This window comes from Moschus berezovskii, chromosome 1 (assembly GCF_049115385.1).
Source record: "Moschus berezovskii isolate FMDL1 chromosome 1, NW_MosBer_1.0, whole genome shotgun sequence".
Taxonomy (NCBI): domain Eukaryota; kingdom Metazoa; phylum Chordata; class Mammalia; order Artiodactyla; family Moschidae; genus Moschus; species Moschus berezovskii.
This window is the reverse complement of record NC_142460.1, coordinates 142,986,510-143,006,643: the sequence shown is the minus strand read 5'-3', so window position 1 is coordinate 143,006,643 and position 20,134 is coordinate 142,986,510. Positions and strand designations below refer to the sequence as shown.

Here is a 20,134-nt window from a genome sequence, read left to right as displayed (position 1 = left end):
AACCTACATCTCCTGAGTCTTCTGCATTGGCAGGCAAATTCTTTACCTCTGAGCCACCTGGAAAGCCCCCAAGGCCCACTACAGGGGCTGATTATATCAATTATCGTATTTCAGTGCAATGAATAGAATACTATATAGCTATCAAAATGAGTGAGATAGATTTGTGTATCTGACGTAGAAAGTTCTACAAGTCATATTACTGTATTTTTTTAAAGGAAAGCAAAGTACAGAACATATAATGCATCAAATTAGAAACCATGGATATACACATTTATATGCATGGGTGCACTTTTTTTAAAGTTCCAAAGGGTACATGAAAAAACTATTAGTAGTATGTGTCTCTGGGAAGTATATCTGGAGAGAAAATTAGAGAATTAAGAGATGTGTACTTTTACTTTATACATTTTCATAACTAGGCACTTGTACCACATACATATATTACTTCTATGAAAAATTAAAACAAAATAAACTTTTAAGGAGATTTCTTTTCAAAATTATGGCACAATAACAGTTGTAGAGTACATCATGAGAAATGCTGGGCTGGAGGAAGCACAAGCTGGAATCAAGATTGCTGGGAGAGATATCAATAACCTCAGATATGCAGATGACACCACCCTTATGGCAGAAAGTGAAGAGGAACTGAAAAGCCTCTTGATGAAAGTGAAAGAGGACAGTGAAAAAGTTGGCTTGAAGCTCAACATTCAGAAAACTAAGATGATGGCGTCCGGTCCCATCACTTCATGGCAAATAGATGGGAAAACAGTGGAAACACTGGCTGACTTTATTTTTCTGGGCTCCAAAATCACTGTAGATGGTGATTGCAACCATGAAAAAGACAATTACTCCTTGGAAGGAAAGGTATGACTAACTTAGACAGCATAGTAAAGAGCAGAGACACTATTTTGTCAACAAAGGTCCATCTAGTCAAGACTGTGGTTTTTCCAGTGGTCATGTATGGATGTGAGAGTTGGACTATAAAGAAAGCTGAGTGCCAAAGAATTGATGCTTTTGAACTGTGGTGTTGGAGAAGACTCTTGAGAGTCCCTTGGACTGCAAGGAGATCCAACCAGTCCTTCCTAAAGATCAGTCCTGGGTGTTCATTGGTAGGACTGATATTGAAGCTGAAACTCCAATACTTTGGCCACCTGATGCAAAGAACTGACTCATTTGAAAAGACCCTGATGCTTGGAAAGATTGAGGGCAGGAGGAGAAGGGGATGACAGAGGATGAGATGGTTGGATGGCATCATCGACTCAATGGACATGGGTTTGGGTGGACTCCGGGAGGTGGTGATGGACAGGGAGGTCTGGCATGCTGTGGTTCATGGGGCCGCAAAGAGACAGACACAACTGAGCGACTGAATTGAACTGAACTGAAGCTTTATATGAAAATAATTATATATCACACTAACTAACATGTGTAAAACAGAATCACACAACCACGCTATAAAGCATAGGGAGCTCAGTCATTGCTCTGTGGTGACCTGGATGGGTCGGATGGAGGAGGGTTGGCGAGCAGGCGGTCCAAGAGTAAGGGGGATATATGTATACATATAAATTACTCACTCCATTGTATAGCAGAAACTAGCATGATGTTGTATAGCAGTTATACTCTAATAATGCTTTTGAACTATGGTGCTGGAGAAGACTCTTGAGAGTCCCTCGGACTGCAAGGAGATTCAACCAGTCCATTCTAAAGGAGATCAATCCTGGGTGTTCACTGGAAGGACTGATGCTAAAGCTGAAACTCCAATACTTTGGCCACCTCATGCGACGAGTTGACTCACTGGAAAAGAGTCTGATGCTGGGAGGGATTGGGGGTGGAAGGAGATGGCGACAACAGAGAATGAGATGGCTGGATGACATCACCAACTCGATGGACATGAGTTTGAGTGAACTCCGGGAGTTGGTGATGGACAGGGAGGCCTGGCATGCTGTGATTCATGGGGTCGCAAAGAGTCGTACACGACTGAGCGACTGAACTGAACTAAATCATATGTCAAAGTTTGTTAATTCACAAGTAAAAATCTATAAGGATGTTTCTTATATTTAGTAGTTATATCTACAGAAATGCCTTAGAAATTGCATTATTGTTGACCCCAAAACTCTTTTTCGCCTTCTCTAGCATTCATCTACAAGTGTATGAGGGAAGATGTTGACTATAATCAGGAAGAGGATGAGGTCCCTTGACAGACGGTCACCCAGTAGAGCCTAAGTCTGTATAAGGAAAAATATGTTCTTGATGTTGACAGATGGCTTCATTCCATTCAAAAATATTCTTAAGATGTAGTGTTAATGCTTATTTTATAAATTAGAAAATAAAAATCTGACCTTTTTCAGTGAATCACTTAATCTTTTTTTTTTCTTTCCAGATTTGATACATGATAAGCTGATCTAAAATGACTGAGGTTTTATCTGACTAAGTCATTGAAGCCATCCCAGAAGGTCTGCATCCAGGTAAATTTCTTACACCTATTGTATCTGTCAGTAATTTTCTCTAATGTGTCAGCCATGAAGGTAGCACAAAAAGCCACACACACTATTGTCAGGTGACAGAAACAGAAGCTGTAGAAAAGAATGACATTCTGAGCCCATTCCTTCCAATATATAAAGAACATACATATTATTAATAATATGAATTTTTTTTAAAGATTTTTTTTATGTGGACCATTTTTAAAGTCTTTATTGAATTTTTACAAGATTGCTTCCATTTCATGGTTTGGCTTTTTGACCCCAAGGCATGTGGGATCTCTGCTTCCAGACCAGGGATTGAGCCTATATCCTCTGCAACGGAAGGCGAAATCTTAACCACTGGACCACCAGGGAAATCCCCCTAACATGATTTTAAGTATAAACAGTGTCAGAATTACAAAGATATTCATGTATTGATGATAAACCATGTGAGAGATTTGCAACCCCTTGGCAGGGATTTCCTCGTGGAAAATCCAGGTGACTGTTCTGAGCAGTGCTTTCTATGAGATGTAGGGCTTTAGGAGGGATAGGAGGGAAATGATCATGCTCTCTCATCAACCACTGAATGGGCAACTGGTGCTCTGTGATCCCAAGATCTCACTTCTTGAGGCATATGTCTGAAGACTATAAACCCTGAAGCCACCTATTCACATTCAGAAAACCCGAATGTCTCAGAGTTTTCTTCTTACAAAAGTCTCCCTTACACCAATAAAGTATAGGAAAAAGTCTCTGAAACTGGGTACAGAGGTACCCTTTAATTCCCAAGCAGTTTAACCCCTGGTAGACATAAGCCCCATGGAGTCACACAGCAGGGCATTCCACTCAGAACCTCACAGAGCAGCTAGGGGGGTGCTCTGTTGGTTCAACTCCTATCACACAGACTGTATGATACTTTTCATAAAAAGACTCCTTGATTTACCCAGCTAGCAGGATTTTTTTCTCCTGAAATAAACTCAGCTCAAAGAATAAACCCTCAGCTTCCCAAATTAACAGGGGAGACATTCCCTAGTTCCTCCAAGCAAAATGAAAAGAGTAGCTTGTCCCTTTCTGAATGTGTCATGGCTGGATTTTATCAAAGTAGAAGGTAGATAAGATAGGTGGTGGGTGGGCATACATATGTTAGAGATAACTAGTCTTTTTGATTGACAAGTAGGAAACACTTGCTGGAAGGCAGTCCACAGTGGTGTTAGAAAACTATTTAGGACTACTTTAATCTTGGAAGACAAAAATAGTAACGTCCTGCAGAGTTCTGCCACTGAAAATCTTTAGGGGTTTTTTTGTGAGCTGTAGTTGAAATTTCAGAAGCTGGGCTATGCATATTTTCAGCAAAAATCCAGCTCTGGGAAAATATATTAAAATATGCTGGAAAATATATTAAAATATATGTCCCAGTTAGGAAGATACCAAAACCAGAAGCTTTCTTTTACATCCTAAGAGTAGTGAACAGAAGGAGCTCTTTACATATTCACCCCCTCAGCCTTAAAGCAGAAGAATCAGGGTAATAATACAGGGGTGTTCCTCCTGAAAATGGTCCTTAGATCAGCCTCTCCTCCTGTATTTTGGAAGCCCCTAAGTTTCTGATTAACATTCACACATTTGTAGTAAAACTTTCCAAATAACTACGACATTTTGCTTACAAATAAGAAAACACTGAACAAAAACATCCTATACAATGTTAAATTTTTTCAGACCTTTAAGTTTCAGATGAATGAGCAAACATATGTTTAATTCTAAGAAGTTATTTTCCACTGAAGAACTAACATCATACAATTCTTCCACTAACTAGCAACCTTGCCTTTGGAAGAATATCCAAGCCCCGTCCCAACCCATGGTCATTATATTGAAATACAAAAAGTGTTTTCCAGGGGCCTTCTGAACTTTGTATTGTCACTTTAAAACTTTCATCAACTTACAACTACAGAACTTTGATCTTTTATTGATTTAAACCAGTAATGTGTAAACAGCATTTCAGAGCTTGTTTTATATTTTAGAAACAAAAATTCTTAGGCTGAAACCTACTTATGATAAATGGGAAAACATGGTTAATACATATAAAAGAATAAAAATATTCAGGAGCTTAAAATCTATGGTTATCATCTGCCCCATGTAGCTGTTTACATTAATTATAAATGCAATTAAAAACTGAGTTCCTCAGTGATACTAGCCACATTTCAAGTTCTCAATACATACATGTAGGTAGTGGCTACTGTACTGAATAGCACAGATATAGAACATTTCTACCATTATGGAAAGTTCTACTAGGCAGTGCTATTATATAGAAATTATTAATAATGCAGTAGACTTCCATTGCTACTTGGTAAGAAAGTTTTGGGCTCTTTTATATGTCTTTGGAAAATTTAAAATATTTTTTAAATGCTAATTTTCTTATCTGTAGGTTATCTGGTGTATGGCTCTCACAAGCCCCTTTCCTCTTTCCTATTTATTTGCATATTAAGATATGTGGAATTAAATGTTTTACTTAAATATTTCTTTAAATATTTTATGTATTCTTATAAAATTAGAGGTTTTTGTTTCCTTAAAAATTGTGAAAAGTTGTACATGTAGTTATGTTGACTTAATATATGTCTATTGGCTTTTTTACTGAATCACTGACGTCTCCAAGTAACCAAAACTAGAAAAGATGTAGGGTCATTTTTAAAGACCAGTATTTTTTCTTTGTTCTTTATATTCTGGAAGATTTTATTTTTCCTACAATGATAGATGGGTCTCAATCATACTGACTTTACTAAAGCTTTATTTTTTTAAGCAGCTGAAGAACCAAACAAAATAACTATTAGATCATTTATTTCTATATCATGTATGGAAATGTATAATATATTAATAGTCTCTGAATTTCCAACTTATTGTATAACAAAGAACAATAGCTTATTTATAATTTTAATTAATGTAATCACCCCCTTTTACAATGTATACTTAAACATCTTATTCACCATTGTTTCAATTATTTTCCAGTCACTTATATCTAGTAGTTCAATTAAATTTGGTCCCCAGACTAATGGTTATATGTTACATAAGGCAAGAAATTAAAAGCAAATTTATCTTTGAGTCATTGAAGCATCAAGGATTTGAAATAGCTATATAACTAGCTATGAAAAAGACATAACTACCCTGCCAATATTCCTTACACATTTAATAGTATCATTTTTCAGTGAAAGCATAAATAATAGAGGTGTAGACCCAGTTTTGAATTGTTAAATATGAATCCAAATCTTACCAATGAAAAAAAGGCAGAGTAAAGATTAGCTGTCTGTGGAATTTTTGTTTTTTTTTTAATAAACCAAAAAACAGCTTTTCTTTATAGAATAACAGGTTTACTGTAAATAACATTTTATCCATATAGTTTATTCACAGTAACATTCATCCTAGGTTTAAATAATATAGGTAGATATGCACAGCATACAACTATATAGGAGATTCTAATTTAAACTGGATTAATATTAATATTTTTAATAATTAAAAGAGCTCAGAGAATTAGCCTCTAAGTTTCATGGTTTGGTTTTGCTGGCAGGAAACACTTTTCACCAGTACTAGAAGTTCTGTCATCCTCTACTTTCAACGAGCTAGTCATTCCTTTTAAGACTCTTAAAATGATTTAGATATATGAGCCATTATTTTTTAATTCAGGGAATATCTAAAATATCTCAGAAATGTAATAGTACAGTACAAACTTGGCAGATGATAACCCGTTATCTAGAATTAGGTCTTTGGCACCTTTCCAGATTTGAAACAAAATATTGGACTCTCCCAGGGCATCCGTGAGACAACAGGAACAATGTCACATCACAAGTCCAAAGTCCCATCGGAAGCAGCCTTCCTTCTCCTTTTACCCAGGCGAAGCCAAAATACTTCTGCACACAGCACTGGCCACCATAAAGAGCTAACAAAGCCACTGTAGATAAAACCAGGCAGTGGATAAAGGCTATCTTTCGACCTAGGGTCTGAACCTTGGCTCCTCAGTGATGATGCTTCAGGCCAAGGGGCAAGAACAGGATGGGCATTTTGCTGCCTCATGGCCTGTCCAGTGCAGTCAGTATACAGAGCAAGAGGACAACACAACTCAGTGTCTTACTTAATGCAAAGAAGGAAATTCTTTGGCACCTACTTGGGCAGTGTAAAAGCAATGTAAATTCAAGTCATTGCTGAGAACAGCTTCTTATGTGATACAGAAGGTTATTCTGTAACAGTAATGGCCCAGCCACGGTTTATTCAACTCTAAACCATTAATGAACGCTCATCTTCATTTTATGTAGAACATATTTATCTACATATAACTGAACAAATAGGGAATGTTGAAAATGACCCTGTGAAAAGTACTGACCCACATGCATCTGCTTGGTTTGGGGCAATTTAAATAGTATAGGTTCCCTCTGGATTTATGCTAGAATTTTGATTTAATTAGATTGGTGAATTAGACACATAGCATCTGAATTAAAGAGTGAGAAATACAATATGAATCAGTTCAGTGAAGAGAAATTTTTGCTATGAATAAAATAATACATGTCAAACAATTTAAAAATTGATTTTAGCTTCCTTTGTATGATAAATGTAACAGATCCTAATTTGACATCTTAAAATGAAGAGATCTATGCACAACCTATTTTGTGATTTTTATCTTCTGAGGAGGATGTTTTGTTATCTTTAACCTTCATTTTTAACCATTTTCTTTTTTTTTGCATTACTATGGTATAAACATCCATCAATCCATATTTATATCATATGTACATATATATGTATTTTATATATATATATAAAGATCTCAAGAGAAAATAATGCTTCAATCCTCAACAATTCATTCTAACAATTAAGAACCCTTAAGCTAAATAGAATAATTCATTTCACAGGAAACTTCTTTTCAATATGTATAATTAGTTTTAGTTAACTTTATTAATGAAATGTCGCAAATCAATTAGGTTTGCAATAATCAGATGCTGAGGACCCAAGAGGGGCCATTTCCGTCACAAGAGGGGAAGGTGACATGCAATTTAGTTGGGAAGCAAATGTAATTAGATTTGATCAGTTGAGTATTCCTGTCCTAAAGTGGAATCAGGCACATACCCAAGCCTGAGTGAATAGTTGGAAAGAGGTAGAAAACACGGTATGACTTAGAAATATCTTCATGGTCCTGTTGACCTTTAAAACCACAGGCAGACGGGTTCTCTTCTGACAGGGCTATGCTTAATTTTTTTTTTTTTTTCAAATCTGAATGCCTTTAGAGAGAATAGTGCATGAACTCAACTATTTGTCACAGCCCCCATCACACCTTAATGATGCTTCACACCTGTATTTAACTGTCTAAATCCTGATGGCATTTCAATTTGAAACTATTGTGACCCAGAAGTTTATTACTTAGCAGGTGTGGGGTAACCCTAAAGTTTCTTTCTTCTGACTCCAAAAATATGAAAATCAAAGAAATGTCATGAGAGTAAAGTCTTCTGAATGAAAATTATATTAAACACAAGGTATTCCTTTTAGGGCTGCAGTTTACAACAGATTCTGCTGTTATTTACTCAATAAGTATTTTCTTTGGACACCTACATGCCAGTTACTATTCCCAACATGAAGGACAAAGTGTGAACAAAGCAGACAAAAATCCTGACCCTCATAGAACATTCCAGTGCATTTGGACAGGAAAAAAATGTATAGAATATGTTGGATGGCATGAAGAATGGAAATAGAGTATAGAAGCAGTGAGGGAGAAGGGTGCAGTTCTGAAAGAAGTTTAGAGAAAGCCTCCTTAGTAAGAACAAAGGAACTGTGTGGAGGAAGATGGATATATGGAGCGAGCAGAGCAAGTGCAAAGGCCCTGAGGCAGCAATGCATTGGCATATTTAAGACACAGCAAACAGGCCAGTATCCGGACAGCAAAAACTGAAGGGTATCAACTGAAAGGTAGAATAGAGACATAATTTAGAATGGATGCTAGAAGAGGGGGGAACAAATGAAATTTTTTAACTGAAATGGTTTCATGATTGAAGCTGCTTTGAAATGTAGTGAAATATTTTCACAGGAGAGATTTTTGAAGAGAAGTCACGTACGTGATTCAATCCCCAGTGACTGGTTCAGTAGCCATCATCATCAGTGACTACTACTAGAACTCTAATCATTAAAAACCTGCAATTGATGTCAGTTCCTCCTGGACCACCCGCTGATATGTTTGGTGCCTTTGGTATACCTCAAGAATACTTTGCCTATCACTGACCTGTAATCCCATGTCTGTGGGCCTGAAAATAAAACCCCCCATAACAGAGATTTAGTGGTGCATGGCATCACCATTAGATTATTGTTCGTGAAGATTTTTGCCTTCTGACACTAATATACTGGTGAACTTAAGTCCTGGGGCTACCACTGAATGCAAAATGATTTCATACACTAGGTATTCCATTTAAATTATTTTCTCTTCAAGTCCAAGAAAAAGAAATTTCTAAATAAAATGATATGTTTGGGATTGTATACGTGGCATCCATCCACATATAACTGAAATAAAAGAATTTAATGGAAAACTTCAAATTCTACCACCTCTAAACACTTAAGACAGTCTGAATGAGAAGGAACCATTCTGACTTTGTATTATTTTTTTAGTAGTGGTGTTTTCTCATAACCCCCATGCCTTTTTTCCTGTCCTGCTATTCTTCAAGATTTCCTAATGAGGATTAGAGAACAGACGTATTTAACAATCTGTATTTGCAGGCTGGAAACAAGAAAATGAAGACGAATAGTTTCTCTCCTGCTAATTTGATTTTCTGCAGCTCCTCTCTTACCAGCTTAGACAAAGGACTTAGTTACTATTTCCAGCTGATAGGGACAAGGACCGAATCATCTGTGATGTCATGCTTCCCCCAAATAGGCCTGTGCCTTACAGGCCTCCATTAGAGACTTCCCCCAAGTGAGAAATGAGAAGTGATTGTGGACAGAATGAGGGGGAAAATGTGATTTCCTTTACTCTGGAAAAACAATAATAACTATAGTTCACAATGCTATAGTAAAATATTTTTGTACATTTCTCCTGTGCATGAGGAGTTATAGGGCATGCAGTTTGAAATGGAAATGCAGATTTGATTTCCAAAGTGGTGGTGATAGAAGGAGGTTTCTGGAAACAAGGTTGTGATGAGTTGACAAAAGATAAGGGACTCAGTCCTTAAGTGTGACTGGCTCTCTAAACTGAAATATAACCCCAGAAGAACTTCCGATATAATTCCAGGTCCCAGGGCTGCTGATGGTATAAACAATTATTTACAATGATATAGGAATTTATTTTCCAGGACCCCTCATATCGTTGATATCTCATAAAATCCGCCCTTGCAAAAGAACTAGGACATTCTGGGAACATACAACATGCAACTTTAAATGAGGAGCTTTCCTTTTCTCACCCAAAAACGTGACAGTTGGTTTGAATTGACACGGACTTGTCCAGGTGAGGGCCTGTGATTTCAGGAAGCACATATCTCTTTTGAAACTCAAGTGTGTCCTTGGAAATTGCTGCATAAAGGCCAAACTGCCAAAGTCTAGTCCTTCGCCTCTGAGTAAAACCTCTTAGTTTTATGTCAGTAGTTGGTCTTTGCTTTCACCAGTGGTTGTTGCAAAATACCTCAATGTTCACACTAAACCCAAATAGTATTGGGAAGACAAGTTGAGTTAAAATAATGCCTGAAATTTAATAAGCATTCTGTCCCTAATAAAAAGCTAGTTGGTCACAGCTTCCTTCAAATTTCTCTCCCACAGATTTTTCTCCTGAAAGGAGACACTATACAGTATTTTAGGCAAAACAAACTTATCTCAATCATGGAGGGTAAGATAATATAAGGGTTGAAAATAGTATTTTAAGCATCACATTTTTTTCTTTCAATTCCCTGAGGCAGAACCTATCCTTAACTTCATCTTTTCAACTGCCCTGCAAATAGTTTGTCTGTTCAGTTCAGTCGCTCAGTCGTGTCTGACTCTTTGCGACCCCATGAATCACAGCACGCCAGGCCTCCCTGTCCATCACCAACTCCCGGAGTTCACTCAAACTCATGCCCATCGAGTCGGTGATGCCATCCAGCCATCTCATTCTCTTTCGTCCCCGTCTCCTCCTGCCCCCAGTCCCTCCCAGCATCAGAGTCTTCTCCAGTGAGTCAACTCGTCGCATGAGGTGGCCAAAGTATTGCAGTTTCAGCTTTAGCATCAGTCCTTCCAATGAACACCCAGGACTGATCTCCTTTAGGATGGACTGGTTGGATCTCCTTGCAGTCCAACGGACTCTCAAGAGTCTTCTCCAGCACCACAGTTCAAAAGCATTAATTCTTCAGCGATCAGCTTTCTTCACAGTCCAACTCTCACATCCATACATGACCACGGGAAAAACCATAGCCTTGACTAGACGGACCTTGGTTGGCAAAGTAATGTCTCTGCTTTTTAATATGCTATCTAGGTTGGTCATAACTTTCCTTCCAAGGAGTAAGAGTCTTTTAATTTCATGGCTGCAATCAGCATCTGCAGTGATTTTGGAGCCCCCAAAAATAAAGTCTGACACTGTTTCCACTGTTTCCCCATCTATTTCCCATGAAGTGATTTAACATCTATTAAATTGGATGCTTACTTGATCAGGCACGGGGTCAGTCACTTCATCTCCATTTTCTTACTTAATTCACAAAAACAAAGCTACAATTTAGGTTTTCTCATTGGCTTCAGTTTTTCACAGTGAGTCTAAGGGGTCCATCATATCGCTAACCAGTACCAAGACAAGAACTAGATTCTGGGTCTAACTCCAACATCCTAGTTTTCATTTCTCCCCAAGATGTAATTCATCAAATTCCCCAAAGCCTGAGATCTTCCTTTCTCTGTTTTTAATTAACTGCTGTACTATCAGCATTTATATATATGTGTGTGTGTGTGTGTATACAAGTGAGGGCTTCCCAGGTGGCTCAGTGGTTTAAAAAAAAAAACCTGCCTACCAATGCAGGAGACATGTGAGACGCAGGTTGGATCCCTGGGTGGGGAAGATCCCCTAGAGAAGGGCACGGCAAACCACTCCAGTATTCTTGCCTGGAGAATTCCATGGACAGAGGAGCCTGGTGGGTTATAGTCCATAGGGTCACAAAGAGTCAGGCATGATTGAAGCAAATTAGCATTAGCACAAGTAAACACTGTGCTAATATTTAATTAATATGTTTATACATTATTAGATGCAAGCATAAGCTAGCATAATTTTGAATAATAATAGAAAAGTCAGGAGGTCTGAAAGTAATGTCCAGGATTGGGTAAAGCAGATATTTTTCTGTCACATTTCAATGAGAAAATTGGTAATTCATATGCCACCAGTCATATGCAGAAATGCAACAGGAAATGAAAAACTTAACCACTTTAAATAATGTGGTCTGTAGTATAACTTACTGCACTGTGAATTAGTTTCCTTCTGCTGTAGAACTGATCATTTGGATTACATAGATACACAGTATAAGACATTACAAAACTGTCCTTGAATCCTAGCTTTGAGATCTATAGAAAACACTAGGCAAATTGCCTGAGAATACATAGAAGACACTTTTTAAAAGGATTAGGATAAGTTATTTTCTCCTCTGTTAAATATTAGCCTTTGAAATGAACCCAGCTGATCTGCTAAATAACACTTGCAAATTGTTGTGTTTTAATAAAGTGACAGACTGAGAGAGAAGCCACACAAGACCTGCTTATGCTTCTGGAGGCTTTCCAGGCCAGGAACATTATGCAATAATGCCTTTTAAGAAGGCAAGGCTTATAGCATTACACCTTGCCTGGCAACAAATGTATCCACTTACTCCAAATGCAGGAGTAATTAGAATCTATGAAAACCCAGCCTCTAAATCCCAAACCCTTGGTGCAATACATACTCAGTAATATAGCTCCTTACCTCTATAGTGTTTTCAACCATTCCATTTAAGTGTGTGAATATATGAATGTGCAGTGTTTTAGGAGGCCCACCCTATAATGCTGTGGAAAGGTTTCATCACTATTAATCAGGTGTCCTTTAAACAGGACACCTCATTTCTGATTTCTGGAAGGCTCAGAGTCAGTGCTGCTGCCAGCAGAAGGCAGGCCCAAAATGGGCTATGCTAGTGAAAAATCCCTAGCAAATGTGGAACCCGGCAAAAACTTGGGAGACTCAACTTGCAGTCAAGACCACTAGCTATACCATTAATATAGCTTCAACCAGGCTAGCCCAAGACTCATGCATTTGTTTATAAAATTGCAGCAAAGTCTTATAAATTAAGCATTGAAGAGCATTAATTTTAGTCTAACATTGGGTCACCAAGAAAAATTCTTATTTAAAAACCCTCATAAAAGTAGTAAAATTGGTGTTCTAAGAACTATTGGGGGGCGGGGCGCAGCTTGAACTACACTGAGAATTGAATTGCTTTGGATAAGAAAACAAACGCTTTATATTTAAAATGAAGACAGAGATCTTAAAATATATTGGGTAAAAAACTGTTTTCCAGAAAATAAATTTGTTCCCCGGATTTGTGACTGGCTGTTGATTCTGTGTTTCTAAGTATGAAGGTGTACTCAGTTGTCTCCTAGTCAGAGGGGGAAAGACCTGGCACCCTTCTGAATGGAAGGATTCCTATTAGCTTTTCTCCTTCATTTCCTAAAGTATTGTGATTTTTATTCCCTGGTGTTATGTTTTTAGAAGATTTTAAATCTTAAAACACAGAAATAGGTGTTGAAATTGAGAACTGAAGGACAACTAGTTGAGTATGATTTTTTTTTTTTTGATAGGTAATACAGACCTCTAGTGGTTGAACAGCTTGAAAACCTCTGCCAGGAAAGGAAATGGTACATCAAGTGGTTGCATTTTAAAGAGGAAAGACAGTTCCTACTTAAAACTACTCACATTGCAAAACTCATATATTTCATACATATTGGAAAAAAGGTAATAATGTACAGCAAGGAAAGATGGAGCACTTCCCATCCTTTTAGATGCTCTTAGTTCTCCCCAAACAAGCAAGGACCCGCCCATCAAAGTCCCAGCAAGAAGTCTGAATCTATATTGTTTTTCTTCTGAAAGATTAATATCCAATTCACTTGTTATAGGTATGGAGCTAGCAGATAGTAGCTTTCTGTAAAATAGATTTTATTTACCTTGGTACACAGTTTTGCCTCCATGAGACTCTTCCTCTAAACTCCAAGGGCTCCCTCTGAAAATGCGAGAGACTGACTCAGCCACTGCTGGTCTGTCCTTTCCCCAGTTCTCTCCAATGGACTGGGGCTCAGTGATGGGGTTGGTTTTGTCTATATGAGGGGCTAACGATTGGATCCCTACACAAGCTTTGGTGATTACTAAATGTGTCTCTAGACCAATCCATCTCAAACATTAATGAGTACACAAATCACCTGGAAAATCTTGCAAAATTCAGGTTCTGACTCAGTAGATGGAGTGGGGCCTAAGACTGCTTTACTGGAAAGCTCCTAGGTGATGCTAACGCTGGCATTGCAGGACCACATGGGGAGCAGAAAGAATAAGCCATAATACCTCTATTTTTTTTTATTAAACTTTGTGTTTTACTGATTTTTTCATCTTTTTCTTCTTTTTACTTTATTGGCATCTCAAATTTTAATTTTTTATGTTATAAGATTTTTAAAGTTCTCTTTCATTTGACTGTGTACAAATATTACTTGTTATTCAAGTAATGTAAAGTTGAATTACATTTTAAGAATGGATTCAGTGTCATATGTTTAGTTTGGTGAGTTCCTGGTGATTGTGAACACCTTGCTAGCACTTAAAGTCATTAGGCATTTGTAACTACCATTAAAAATCTGATTAGTCACACTTGGAGGGTGCGTGAGATCAAGTTTTGATCTAAAACTACTAAGCGTCCAAAGCAGCGTCCACATGGTAAAATTAGGCAGAATAAAAAGCACAAGCTGAAACCATGAGAGTCAACAGGTCAGAGTAAAATGTGGGAAAAATATTTTTCAGATGAAGTTCATCGTCTAAATAAGTTCCTATCATAGCATGTTGTCAACCTTAATTTTGATATCCATAAATTTAGAAATTATGTCATGGAGTAGACTTGAAAGGCCTCTTGCAAACTTTTAACATCTAATTTCAAATCAAAAATAATATATTAACAAGCTGTAACATGGAGGGAGTCCATAAATTATCATTGCCCTGCATGAACAGGTTTGGCTCAGACATGACTTAGATGGAACAATTAACTATGTACAGTACTTAACAGTATAAAAACAATTAATATAGCTGCCTCATACTGGCTTGGCCTAAATAAACATGCAATAAAAAAAAACATATGAATTTATTATGCTTTCTGTCATGTTCAGTTCAGTTCAGTTGCTCAGTCGTATCCGACTCTTTGCGACCCCATGGACTGCAGCACGCCAGGCCTCCCTGTCCATCACCAACTCCCAGAGTTCACTCAAACTCATGTCCATCAAGTCGGTGATGCCATCCAGCCATCTCATTCTCTGTCGTCCCCGACTCCTCCCGACCCAATCCCTCCCAGCATCAGAGTCATTTCCAGTGAGTCAACTTGTCGTATTGGAGTTTCAGTTTTAGCATCAGTCCTTCCAATGAACACCCAGGATTGATCTCCTCTAGAATGGACTGGTTGGATCTCCTTGCAGTCCAAGGGACTCTCAAGAGTCTTCTCCAGCACCACAGTTCAAAAGCATCAATTCTTCAGCGATCAGCTTTCTTCACAGTCCAACTCTCACATCCATATATGACCACGGGAAAAACCATAGCCTTGATTAGACGGACCTCATTTGGCAAAGTAATGTCTCTGCTTTTTAATATGCTATCTAGGTTGGTCATAACTTTCCTTCCAAGGAGTAAGTGTCTTTTAATTTCATGGCTGCAGTCAGCATCCGCAGTGATCTTGGAGCCCAAAAAAATAAGTCTAACACTGCTTCCATTGTTTCCCCATCTATTTCCCATGAAGTGATGGGACCAGATGCCATGATCTTTGCTTTCTGAATGTTGAGCTTCAAGCCAACCTTTTCACTCTCCTCTTTCACTTTCATCAAGAGGCTTTTGAGTTCCTCTTCACTTTCTGCCATAAGGGTAGTGTCATCTGCATATCTGAGGTTATTGATATTTCTCCCAGCAATCTTGATTCCAACTTGTGCTTCATCCAGTCCAGCGTTCCTCATGATGTACTCTGCATATAACTTAAATAAGCAGGGTGACAATATACAACCTTGACATACTCCTTTTTCTATTTGGAACCAGTCTATTGTTCCATGTCCAGTTCTAACTGTTGCTTCCTGACCTGCATACAGGTTTCACAAGAGGTAGGTCAGGTGGTCTGGTATTCCCATCTCTTTCAGAATGTTCCACAGTTTATTGTGATCCACACAGTCAAAAGTTTTGGCATAGTCAACGAAGCAGAAATATATGTTTTCTGGAACACTCTTGCTTTTTCCATGATCCAGCTGATGTTGGCAATTTGATCTCTGGTTCCTCTGCCTTTTCTAAAACCCGCCTGAGCATCTGGAAGTTCACAATTCACATATTGCTGAAGCCTGACTTGGAGAATTCTGAGCATGACTTTACTAGCGTGTGAGATGAGCGCAATTGTGTGGTAGTTTGAGCATTCTTTGGCATTGCCTTTCTTTGGGATTGGGATGAAAACTGACCTTTTCCAGTCCTGTGGCCACTGCTGAGTTTTCCAAATTTGCTGGCATATTGAGTGCAGCACTTTCACAGCATCATTTTTCAGGATTTGAAATAACTCAATTGGAATTCCATCACCTCCACTAGCTTTGTTCATCATGATGCTCTCTAAGGCCCACTTGACTTCATATTCCAAGATGTCTGGCTCCAGGTGAGTGATCATGCCATTGTGATTATCTTGGTTGTGAAGATCTCTTTTGTACAGTTCTTCTGTGTATTCTTGCCACCTCTTCTTAATATCTTCTGCTTCTGTTAGGTCCATACCATTTCTGTCCTTTATCGAGCCTATCTTTGCATGAAATGTTCCCTTGATATCTCTAATTTCTTGAAGAGATCTCTTGTTTTTCCTATTCTGTTGTTTTCCTCTATTTCTTTGCATTGATCACTGAGGAAGGCTTTCTTATCTCTCCTTGCTATTCTTTGGAACTCTGCATTCAGATGCTTATATCTTTCCTTTTCTCCTTTGCTTTTCGCTTCTCTTCTTTTCACAGCTATTTGTAAGGCCTCCTCAGACAGCCATTTTGCTTTTTTGCATTTCTTTTCCATGGGGATGGTCTTGGTCTCTGTCTCCTGTACAATGTCATGAACCTCCATCCATATTTCATCAGGCACTCTATCTATCAGATCTAGTTCCTTAAATCTATTTCTGACTTCCACTGTATAATCATAAGGGATTTGATTTAGGTCATAGCTGAATGGTCTAGTGGTTTCCCTACTTTCTTCAATTTCAGTCTGAATTTGGTAATAAGGCATTCATGATCTGTGCCACAGTCAGCTCCTGGTCTTGTTTTTGCTAACTGTATAGAGCTTCTCCATCTTTGGCTGCAAAGAATATAATCAATCTGATTTCGATGTTGACCATCTGGTGATGTCCACGTGTAGAGTCTTCTCTTATGTTGTTGGAAGAGGGTGTTTGCTATGACCAGTGCGTTCTCTTGACAAAACTCTATTAGCCTTTGCCCTGCTTCATTTCATGCTCCAAGGCCAAATTTGCCTGTTACTCCAGGTGTTTCTTGACTTCCTACTTTTGCATTCCAGTCCCCTATAATGAAAAGGACATCTTTTCTGGGTGTTAATTCTAAAAGGTCTTGTAGGTCTTCATAGAACCGTTCAACTTCAGCTTCTTCAGCATTACTGGTTGGGGCATAGGCTTGGATTACTGTAATATTGAATGGTTTGCCTTGGAAATGAACAGAAATCATTCTGTTATTTTTAAGATTGCATCCAAGTACTGCATTTTGGACTCTTTTGTTGACCATGATGGCTACTCCATTTTTCTAAGGGATTCCTGCCCACAGTAGTAGATATAATGGTCATCTGAGTTAAATTCACCCATTCCAGTCCATTTTAGTTCACTGATTCCTAGAATGTCTACGTTCACTCTTGTCATCTCCTTTTTGACCACTTCCAATTTGCCTTGATTCATATACTTTAATAAGTTGGAATGTCATATTTCAGAAGATACCTTTCCTTTTAAAAAATGTTTCTTTTCAAATGTTGATCCACTAACTATAAGCTGGATGAATTCTATATGCTTATAATTTTGGGCAGATATTTTCAACTAATAGTACTGTGCATTCTACTTCACAGGAGTTTGGTGAATATGGTTATCTATTTCAAATGAAGGTATAAATAAGAAAACTAGTTTTTTTAACTAAAAATCCCCTATACTCTATTGAGGTACTACAGTTGTGTGGCAGTATAGCTTTGGCAAAGTGTTTCAGATAAATTTGCTTTTGCCCCATTGGTTCTGAGAGGAGACAAGTTGCCTTTGGTCTGGAGACCCTTCATCAGCAGGTCCACAAGTTGAAGGACAGGGTTATTAGTTGATATGTGGGCAACAAAAAAGGCACATATCCCTGTTCAGGCAAGAGAGGAGAGCTCAGGAGATCCTGTGAGGGTCACCCCACATAGGCCCTTTTTTAGAGTCTACCCTCAATGTATGGCTGCCCCTTTGCCTAATCTTATAGACTATAACATGTTCTACACTATATGTTCTACTATATGATTAGTCATTATATTATTACCCTTATTTCATAAATAGACAAAGAAGAGGAGGTTACATAATTCTTCCAAAATAAAACACACAAAAATTAGGTCAAACTCAAGCCAAGATGGAGTGAGAGGGGTTTACTTTATCACCTAAAACAGCTACTGAAATATTTTATAGTCATATATATATGCACTTTATATATATATGAAACAATGATTTTCAAGACAGTGGACATCAGCCGTCAAAGGGCAGTATTCTCTGAGGGTGGGAAGACAAGTGGAATAAACCCCAGATCACTGCCTAGAGAAAGTGCCAGGCCTTAACTCAGGAAAGGATAGTCCAGAAGGAGCTCTCAGGTCCCCCTGAGTTGAGGGTATGGAGCTGGTGTCCAGAGAAGCAAGGAGCTAGAGCTCACAGAGCAGAGTACCAGTCACTGGAGAGCCTTACAAAGAAAGAGCATGGAGATCTGAAAGGTCCCCCCTGTATTGCAGTGCACGTGAATGAGTAATCTCCCAAAAGGATTAGCGGCAACAACCCCAGAGATGATCCAGAACCAGAAATTCCCACTAGCCAGAGGGGCAGAACTTAAAACTCGTGGGGCCTCAGGTGGCATACTTAGAAGGGTTTTGCTTCAGGAATAGGAAAAAATTAGACTAAATGCTGCTCTAGACTTCCCTTGTGGCTCAGATGGTAAAGAGTCTGCCTGCAATGCAGGAGACTCACGTTCGATTCCTGGATTGGGAAGATCCCCTAGAGGAGGGCATGGCAATCCACTCCAGTATTCTTGCCAGGAGAATCCCACGTACTGAGGAGCCTGGCGTACTACAGTCCATGGGGTCGCAAAGAGTCGGACATGACTGGAAAGCAACTAACATACACAAATGTTGCTCTGGTCCCATCTAACAAGCTTAAAAGCCAGATCTGAAAGAATTAAACTACAATTTAACTGCTTCCCAGACATAATTGGAGAATTTATGTAGGAATACAAGAACATCCAATATCCAACAAAGTAAAAACAAAGTTCACAGTGTTTAGTATCCATTCAGAAGTTACTAGGCATGCAAAGAAGCATGAAAACAAAAATCCATAAAAAGAAAAAAAAAGTCAATAGAAACAGACCTAGTAATAACACAGATGATAAAATTCATTTACAAGGACATTGGATGACTATATAACTACATTCCATATGTTCAAGAAGCCAGAGGAATGTTTGAACATATTGGAGCAACATAGACAATATTAAAAAGTGTGAAATAGAATTTCTGGAGCTGAAAACTCAAACTTGGTTTGACCATGTTCCTTCCACTGCCCACACCATATTCTTCCCTGTATCATGAGTTTGATCTGAGTAGCCTAATACTTCATACTTGCTTAATACTGAAGTTCCCAGGTGAATACTCCCTTTAAGAGGGGTTTACCATCTAAAGACAACAGACTTCCTGAAGGGCTCCACGTTGGCCCTTTCCCATCTCACTTTGACTTCCTGCAGCCTGTCTTTGGCTCCTGAAGCAAATGGCACCATTGTCAGATGGACTGACACTCCACTCTAGCACAGATTCCTCAATAAAGTAGCAGCTAGCAGTCCTCAACATGGCATTTTATGAATTATAAGAGTTTACATTACTAGTCCACTATTTTCTATCTTGATTTTCTATCTCACTAGAAAACTCTACAGCTTGAAAAATCATGAAATTTGTTCTCTTTACCAAAAATGAAATTAAAATGGAAGTTAGTGCTTTTGTAGCTCTCCACTCTTCTCATCCAAGGCACTATGTACAAAATCATGAACTGTGTTCTTCCAGATCATGAAACAGTTAACCAAAATGTACGTGTTGACTTTTTACAGAATTCAGAATATGCTCATGAGAATTCAACTATTTTTCCAACCAAGCTAAAAAATAAATCTACTTGTCTAAAAAGTTTTGTTAGGTCTAGAACTTCCCTGGTGGCTCAGAATCTGCCTGTGATGCAGGAGACCCGGGTTCAATCCCTGGATTGGGAAGA

General features: G+C 38.3%; 1 protein-coding gene across 1 annotated transcript in view; it reads left to right on the top strand.

Annotated features, from left to right (window-relative positions):
- The window catches only part of AGTR1 (angiotensin II receptor type 1), a 56,220-nt gene that overhangs the window by 9,081 nt on the left and 27,005 nt on the right, over window positions 1-20,134 (top strand). The window contains exon 2 of the mRNA XM_055412107.2: window positions 2,372-2,456. The gene's annotated coding sequence lies outside the window, so the exon portion shown is untranslated. The remainder of the gene's footprint in view (window positions 1-2,371; window positions 2,457-20,134) is intronic.